This window comes from Rhea americana, unplaced genomic scaffold (genome assembly GCF_003343005.1).
Source record: "Rhea americana isolate MKP2758 unplaced genomic scaffold, rheAme1 scaffold_168, whole genome shotgun sequence".
In the NCBI taxonomy this organism is placed as follows: Eukaryota; Metazoa; Chordata; class Aves; order Rheiformes; family Rheidae; genus Rhea; species Rhea americana.
This window is the reverse complement of record NW_028185794.1, coordinates 1110615-1119890: the sequence shown is the minus strand read 5'-3', so window position 1 is coordinate 1119890 and position 9276 is coordinate 1110615.

The following is a 9276-nucleotide window of genomic DNA, read 5'->3' as shown; positions in this document are numbered from 1 at the left end:
TAATTTTTTCCCTTTAATACCCTAATGTTAACGGTCTGTTGTTTAGACCTCGGGGAGCTTTTGTCTGCGGTAGCGCTTCCAATGMGGCTGCCACCAGTGGGTCTGTGTGCCGAGAGCAGTGGTGGGCATCTCCGCAATAAAATAAAAAAAAAATAAAATAAATAAAAGAACCCCCCCAGCCCTGCTTTTTGAATGCAGAAATAGCCTTGATGTTTGTGCTGCAGTAGTAAGTGTTGTAGTTAAACTGAACCATAGCAGGCACAATTATTTTATGCTTTGGGGGAAAAAAAAAAAAAGAGCAGACCATTTTGCCACTAAAGCAGCACTGCGTTTAAGATTTCTTTTTTACCTTCCAATTTTAATGAGATATTGTGGTTTTTAAATGAAGCATTTGAATCTGCGGCACGTCGCTCCCTGGCACTCAGAGCCTTTATTGCAGTCGTGTTCTTAAGAAGGTTAAAATAGTCTGTTGCTTTCTGGAATTTTCTTAAATGTAGGAGAAAAGCCCCTTCTGCTGTATCAAAAAATCCTCAAACGTGACTTGCAGCGGAGGGTGGCCCTGCCTCGAGTTATAGATGCGTCAGGGGATCTTGCTGGTTTTGCCCTTGTGTTGTTTGCTTTGTCTTGCTTATAGATATTTAGCAGCTTCCTTCTCATGTGTTTACGTTTCGTGTCCTGAAGCCGCGCTGAGATTAATAATGCGGAGTGTAACCTAGACAGAAATCACGGCTTTTGCATCCTCTGCTGCAGCACCCGTTACCGTGCCTGTCAGATTAACAGGCAGCGCACGGTCCGCACTGGCGCGGTGGAGCGGGGAACGGAAACAATTTTAGGAAAATACCGTACAGCAACACTTGCCGACGAAGGAACGTGAGCTTTGCTGCGAGGAGAAAACCTAACGCGGTGTTCTGATAAATCAATAGTGAGAGCGTGTACGTCTTAATAGATAGGTTCATCACCATAAACAGAACGTTAGTTGGAGAAATCGCTTTCTGGCTAACATAAGCTCTCTCCTGATTCCTTCCTCTCGTGTTAGGAGATGGCACGTGAGCATCTTCTCGTCTTTTCAGGAGAGAGAGAGAAGCTTGATCGAGACGCCGATGACCAGRACTTAGAGCAAGGCCTGTAAATGTTTAGCTACGAGCGTACCGCGTTGTGCTTAAACACAAGTTAGTGCAAATCCGTAGTTCTTGTTGGTGTCAGAGGGGCTGTGTTATCGCTCAAGAGCGTCTCCTCTCCCGTCGGCTGTCTGGAGTCGGGTGATGGTCACGATTTCCCTTACGTTTTTGAGTGAACCGATCASCTAGTGAGTGGCTCTTCTCGCTTTTTAATTTCTAATTGAAACGGGAGAGCCGCGTTTTTCTCACCTTACGGGCTGCCTAAGCCTTGCTCCGAGGTGGTTTTCTGAGCTTCTCTCGTGGAAGACCTGCAGTTTGACCTCTCGGCCTCGGGATAGCCTTTGCTCTCCCTTCTGGCCCTGCTGCTTCGTGCTTACGGCTACTTCTGATAGTTGTCGGGCTGGTTGCGTGGAGGAGGGAAGATAACGCAGCAGCCAYGAAGTGCAACTTAATAAGCTTTTGTTTCCAGGTGTATTAACGACTACGCGATTTAACACCAGTGCTCTGTAAATAAGGATGACATGATAYGTGTTTCATCTTTATTAGTAGGGCCTGTGATCAGTTAATGGCCACTTTGAAATCTCTTGTGAACAAAGTTTATTTTTCACATGAATTGCTCAGTTCTTTGTTTTGTTTTGTTTTATTTTTAATATTAAAATGTAGGCTCAATTTTTATCACTAATATGAGTATAGTGCATTTCTAAGTTATTTGTTCTGTAGAGCCACGGGTTCAGTCCAGATTCATAAAGTTCATTTTTCTAGCCTTTTCTTTGGAGGGAGAGCTGCATTTTAAGATTTAGAGGTATCAAATGGCTGATGTGACATCCGCTGCTGCAATATCTTTTAAATACACTGGCACCTGTATGTACCGCCTGCAACAGCGTTCTACGGGCACTAGCAAATCTTGGGGAATCTTTACGTCGTATTCAAACATCTAAATATTATAGGCCTAAATTATTTCYGTCTAGGATGCTTGTGAAAATTTCAAGGAGCTATAAATCATGTTTACATGAAAACCTCCAAGACGCTTAGGCATGCAAGGTCAGGCGCTCGGGAAACGTGAAACCTAAGGTTACCTGCACCGCCTTCGTTCTGCCCGTTTCGAGGTAGGGCGGTAAGAGGAGTCCTCGGTGCTGCGTGCAGCTGGATTTCTCTGCGGATGAAGCTCCTCACCAGTACCCAGCTGGACTGGAGCGGGAAGGGATCGCTTCTTCCCAGCGCCTGCAAGTCAACAGGGGGAGTGCTGGGAGCATGGGGAAGGTGCTCGGCGGTGCACGGGGAGCCGGCGTCCTGGGCCCCAGCAGCCCGGGAGCCCCAAGGCCTTAGCGGGTAACACCGGTCACCGGAACGCAAGAAAAACGCGAGCGGATGTGAGCTGAGCATTTCCCAAGCCATTTAGAGTTTGTCAGGTTTCAAACTGTTTTCTCRGTGGCTGCAGCAAAAGAAAAAAAGATACGCCTCTGATTAGAAGGCCGTTTCCTGCCAGGTTTCAGTTCTYGCTCCAAACCGTGGACTCATCAGAGCTTTTGGAAGGGAATTGCATTCAAATACATTTGTCAGGGAGAAAATGGCATTGTCGAGCTGTTTCTGTTGGARTGCCCAAGTTGGTTAAGCTTGGTTTTGATTTTTATTTTTGAGATTCCTGCTTCCAGTTCTTTTGCCAGTAAAACAGAATTGCAGTGCCCTTTGCACGTGAAATCTGTGGGAAGTATAAACACCAAGCGCAACAGAAGAGCTGCTGTCTGCAGCAAGAAACCCGATCGGTTTGGAGACGAATTGTTTTGCTGTTGTGCGAGGTTGAAAAACACGTTCCTTGTGTAGTCTGTAAAACTTCCAGTCCGGTTCTGGAGGCRGGATGGGGTGGGTGCAGGTTGCGGCTTTGGAAGGCGAGATTTTTWTTTAGGCTAAAAGGAGCGCCTCGTTCTCTAAAGGCTTCAGGCCTGCGTGCGTACCTTTGCTTAGCTTCCTCTTAACCGAATGGGATTTCTCTCATCCCTAAAGCTAAACACAAGCCTAAGTGTTGAAAGGGTCACGACTTAACGTTTGCAAACGTAGGGCTTTCTCTGGCGTTCCTTCAGATCAAAACAATCTAGTACGAGGCTTGGGTTGTGTCTGGATAGTTACTTACTCGGCAAAGAAACCTGTTAATCGTTTGGTCTTCCTGTTACGTGTTGGTGTTTAGAAATGTTACGCCGTGTTTTCAGGTTAGATGACTGGGATTATCACAGCTCATTGCAAAAGCTTAGGCATGAATAGGTTTCATATTGAGCGGTTAGAGTGAAATGCTGCTGATGGGATGCCTATAGATCATCACAACTGTCTCCTGATTGAGGTAATTTTATGGTCTTTTTTTTCCTTCAACATAGGCTAAATTTTTCCATAGGCTTTGTGAAAACAGGTGTTCAGGATTTAAATTATATAAACTAAACATGTAAAGCTCTTGCCAGATAATGAAACAGGAAAAAAGGGAAATTAAATAGYCTTTGCGTAGACATTTTCTGCGTGTGACCCTTAGCGTTATCTTGCTACCAAGCTTGACAGGTCGAATGTCGTGATGATGTACTTCCCATTCGTGCAATTGCATTAATGTTTTAACTTCCGTATCTCAGAAAATAAAAATTTAAAAGTGAACGCACCAGACCACATGTTCTCTGAAAATGTCAAAATTTCTGAGGAAGCATATTGAACCGCAATTTTAGAATTCAACTGATTATGTCTGTATTAAAGTACTGCCAAGAGTTATGGCTATATTAGTTATCACGATAGCATTTTTGGGGAGGGGGAGCTTGAGCTGCCTCAGATCAGTCGTCTTCAACCTGTGTTTTGCCAATGGTAGAAAGAGAAGGGAAGAGGTGCAGTTGGGKCTACTGTGTGCTGGGTTTTTCACCAGGACTAATGGGAACAAGATTATGGCTGACCTGCACCGATCCCTGTCRGTGAAGCTTCTAAAAGGCTACGTACCTGAAAACTCGCGGGTGTGCCCAAATTTGTTGAACTGCCACYTTGGGCTACGTTTGCACGAGTCGGTTAAGCTGATCTCGCAGTAGGCTCCTGCAGAAAGAGGATCTGCTCTGGCTGAAGCCCATCTTCGGAGGAGAAAGGGGATAGCGTTCGGGTGGATCAATTTACTGATCCCACCGCGCTGCGCGGGCGCGAGCGAGGGGGCGGACGGCGCCGCTCTGCCTCGGCGTTGTGTTGTAAGATCCGCGGGAGTCGCGCGCCGCGAGTACGGTTTCTAGGCCAAACCAAGTAAGTAGCCGCCTGGGCGTGCGTTTGCTCCGACGATCGTGCGCAGCCATTAAGATCCGCTGCTGCGGTTCCTCTTCGAGGCAGTAGAAGCCTCCGCGGGTTTTCCTTTCGGTCAGGAATGAGGGATCTCTTTCTTGACGAGGGCTGAGCAGGTCTTTCGTACCCCTCCGGCTGTCCACGCGGCCCTGGGCCGTGGCTTACCGCACGCTCGCCGGTGGGCACCGGCTCCGCCAGATGAACTCCCGGCTCGTCGAGTTCTCCCCCCCTCGCTTTAGGCTTTGTCGGTATTTCTGGTCAATCGTTTTTAGAGGTTTTTAGGAGCGTTATGAAGCGCTTTGTCTTTTTTAGAGACTGAGCTAGCTCTTGTGCCAAGCCTGTCGTCCGTTAAGGGAGAAGAGTCTCAAAGTGGAAATTGGTTCCAGGTTTCCTGGGCCAGGAATGCTGAATGCTCTCATTAATCATTAGGCCAGGCCTTTTTGATTAAGTGCAGTAGACTTTGGTACTGGACGTACGGCGTCTGCTGTTACGGGGCCTGTGCGTTATGTGGACAAYGTTCATGGCTCACGTGCCATTACTCTGTAGTGCTAAGAGGATTAGTAATGACCTCTGCATTTGCATTTTCTGGTTTTTATTTGCTCTYGTCTTGGGGAATCTGAGTTAAGCCTTTGAAATTAAAGAGGCCGAGAGCCTTAAGATAAGGCTTTGCTTGTCCCGTGACGTTCRCCGTTAGCTGCCTGGCAGACTACCGCAGGTTGCTTGCTTCCTCGTTGTCACTTCTGTTCGTCAGCAAAGCTCTGGCAACGCGCCCGCCGGACGRCCGCGTGGAGGTTTGGAAATCGGGCGCCTGCTGCTGCTGCTGCTAACCCGGCAGTACGCTGGGAACGCTCCGCGGAGGAAAGCAGCGCCGCTCGGCCCGTTTCTGGGCACGTCGCTCCGACGTGCCAACCCACGTTGCTGATGAAGAGGTGCGGAGAGGGAAGAAGAGTTGCTTTGGCTTTCCCTTGAGAAATCCACCGTCTCGGCACGCGATGCTGCCGGAGAAGAGAAAGCGGATGGCAAACGGGCTAYGTGAATGGGTGAGGGAGCAATTTGTTCTGCTTGTGCCACATAACCAGATTTATTACACGCTTGTGTTTGGCCGTAGATATCAAAACTGTTCTCGATCRTGCTTTCTCTGCGTTAAGTATCCAGAAATGAAGTAGAAACGCACTGGGGCCCTTTGAGCCCTTGTTTCAGCCCGCGGCCGTCCTTCCTCAAAGAGGAATATTGATGTAGTTCGCTTGGTTGCTCCGTCTCGCCCATCGCTGTTGATGGAGATAAGCGTTCAGGGCCTTTCAGCCAGCTGCGTCTCATCCAAGCTCTTGYCTCACGCAGCTACTGAGTTATTTTTCTTGCAGTTACATGCTTGACTTAAAGCAAGATGCTGGCGTAGCTCTCCGATGGATTATGTCCTGATGCTTCCCCCCGAGAAAGTTTATGAAAATGCTGTTGGTGCAGATCCCTAGGGATCGGCCAGGTGTGTCTTCATCTGGAGTGACACRAGTAGACCCACGGTTACCGGAGTCAAGAGGAGGGCTAGATTAGGCCTTTCTAGCCATAGCTTTTTTTTTTTTCTTTTTATGTGATTCAATCTGGATGACCGTACAGCCTTGTTCAGCTTCGCTTCGAGAAATAACCTGGTCTGGTTCTGAAATGCCTAGCTTTCATTTATAGCTACAAAAATGAGCTGTTTGGTGCTGTTTTTTTTTTTTTCTCTCTTTCCATTCTCCTATTTTTAGGTGTTACTGCAAATACCTGTTAGGACCAATGGGGAATAGAGTGGTGCTGTGTCCTACCTGCTGGGCTCTTTCATACGGTGGCAGAAGAAAAAATGTTTTAAGATACTCAAATTATAATGCACACACAAAAAAAAAAGATCGAAATCAGCGTGTAATGGGCTGCTATTCAATACGTTTAATTCCTAGAAGTTACTTATTTAGGACCCAGCTAAACATATTAGGTACTAAAATAAGGATTTTCTCCCATGACAGTTGCTACTTTGGTTAGCACCTTTATTAACATAAAAGATGACAAAACCAAACGGGCCTCTATATCAGGTTTGCATCTTATTTCATATCTCCCCTTGACTCTCTCCTGGTATATCGTAAAATTACCTCGAATCGTTTGTAGTGTTGCTGCTGCTTAGGATGGCTGTTTGTTCAGAATCCCTTTGCTTTTATCCATCAAACACTGATAATCTGAAAGCTGCTGTGCTGTCTTTTGTTTTTTAAATCAAAGTTCTTTAGACTATCTGCTATATACGTAAAGCAATGACCTTAAGAAGGTGTGAAAGATTTAAGTGTCCAGCGCTTGTTGAACACAACGGAAGGGGAGTGCCTAATCCCTATAAAAGTCTTTGAAAAACCTGAACTCTAAGAAAAAAACCCTCGCATCGTGAATGTTTTTGATAGAACGCCAGGAATTCTTTTATTGTATTCTACATGTACATGTTGGTTTTGTTTTGAGCGATGAAATTAAAACAGTTAACTGAAAATATTTACTTTATGAGACTTCCTGAAGTCTACTGTTTTTCATACTTTGCGTAAATATGTAGACAGAAATAAAATTCTCAAAAACGTTTACATTTTTACTTTTGCAACACTTTGTGGAGGTGAAGGACTGTTACATTGGTTTATACTTGTCAGATGCGTACAACAGAACCTCCTCTGGATGGAATAGTAAATGATTTAACTGGTAAGGAATGTGGTCCCATTAGGCCAAAAAAAAAAAAAAATGAACGCAGTAGGTCACTAGAAACGTTACACTAGATTAAAACGGTGTTAATGAACTTTCTAAGCCTTCAGAATTCGYGCTTTTGGAAGAGCAAGGTTATGCTACTAAATAATTTGTTTGCAGGTTCCTCTGACAAGTTAAGCACGGGGGGCTCAGCGTTGGGGAAGCTGGGCCCTGCACCCTAAGGCTGGGCCCAGCCCGAGTTCACCGCTCGTTCAGTGAGCGGCGGATAATTATGTCGGTTGTAAGGATGGCTGAGCAACCCTCATTTGGAGCGAGATTTTTTGACAGACTTCTTTGAAAGCTGGGCCGCTGTCTCCTCTGCCGCTTTCCGGYGGAGAGCGAAGATGCCGGCAGCTCAGATCACCCAGCGTACTCGGCTGGGAAGGGCTTGCTGCAATTTGGAGGAAGATGCAACGGACAGGCAACTTGGCGTGGATTGGGGCCGTCTTATTTGCAAAACAAGGTGAAATGTCTCGGTGAGCAAAAAAGGGCACGTTATGTTTTTTTTTTTTTTACCCTGTCACGTTGCGCGGGAAGAGCGTTGCATAAATAATCCGTACAGGTAGGCACTTGCATTTGGTGTCAGAAGAGCCGTTTTGTTCGCTGTGGTCATTACCGCAGCTAATCTCTTAGTTATCCAGAGACGCTTYGCCGTGCCTGGAAGGTGAGCGCCGAGATAGCAGGACGATACAGAGCAGAGGTCAGGTTTGCTGTGCTCGCAGCGGTTAAATCCCTGCAGAAAGGGACCGAAGCGTCCTGGGCCGTTCGGAATTTCCTAAGAGCCGACGGCTACTCCTGTATCGTTTTATTGCTGTAGAGAGACCCAGAAGTGACGACAAAATAATMCGTGTAATTGGGGCTAATTAGTCACTCATCAGAAGACTCAACGGGGTTTGCGTGCCGACCGGAGAAGGTGGAAAGTGAGGACGYTGCCAGTATATCTGTACGGAGCAATGAGGAATCTAAATTACAGGCAGAATCAACTAACCAAAAGCAGCTGAGGAGTCCACAGGTATGATTTAAAAAAAAACAAAAGATGTGCTTTCTGCTAATGGCACAACCCCGTCTCGTTAAATAGGAGACTGTCAAGCACATCTTGACCTGTCGAAGCACAGGACCYGTGTTAGAGTGGTGTAGTTACGCTTCTCCAAATACATCTTTGATCTGACTGCTGTGTGCTGTGATTTGATTAAGGAATTTATTAACATTGCGCAGTGATATTTCTTCTTGTGAGACTGAAATTATACCTCCACGAATTAAATTACCAAGAAACATTTCTTAACAGCAATTGCCTATCAATTGCCCCTACCACGTTCTCTAATACTCTGCAAAAGCGGCGTGAACGCACGTGTTTTGTTTCACGCTCAAATCCGTTTTCAGTTGTAGAAATGAACCGACAAGCCTGCCTCCAAGTATTTATTTATTTCTGAGTTTAGATTTACTCTGTCTTCTGTTGCTATTCCTCTCTCCTCCCATTTATAGGACTAAAATCTCTCTCCAGGGCAATCATTGCTCAGCTGCAGTGAATAATGCAATGAATATGAAGGAGAATAAGCRGAGCAGCCTCCAATGAATGGGGAAAACCGAATCAAGTAGAGAAAGAAGTGAGCAGCAAAGACTGTTCCTTATCTGTAGTATTGAGAATTTATTGCTTAAAAGTCTTTGCTGGAAAGAAACCAGATCTGAGAACTGAAATAGGGATATTTTAAATAAATAGATAAACCACCCTGCTTGTACATTTTTTTTTTCTTCTTTTTTTTTCTGTTTCGCTATTGCAAGAAGGCATGATTGTGCTTAACATGCTGCRTCACTGATGGTTGTACGTAGTGGGGCTGCCTGACTTTGGGACTTCTAACAGTGTGAGGTTTCCTCTTCTGGTTTTCTTCTGCTCAGTGTGGCTGCCCTACTTTAAGCACAAGTTCATGCTGCTTTCATTTTTGTTTTGCTCAGGAACCTGTGAATCTTCAGATGCAAAAGCTGAATGAAAAGTTTTAYGCACTTCTTGTCTAAAGGCAGCCTTGATGCAAGATCTCTGGTGCTAAATAAGAATGGTTTTCAGCTACATTTGCAACTCGRTTCAACTTAAATGAGCTCAGCTGTCTGATTGAAGTGCTCACTGATTCAGGTGATGCAG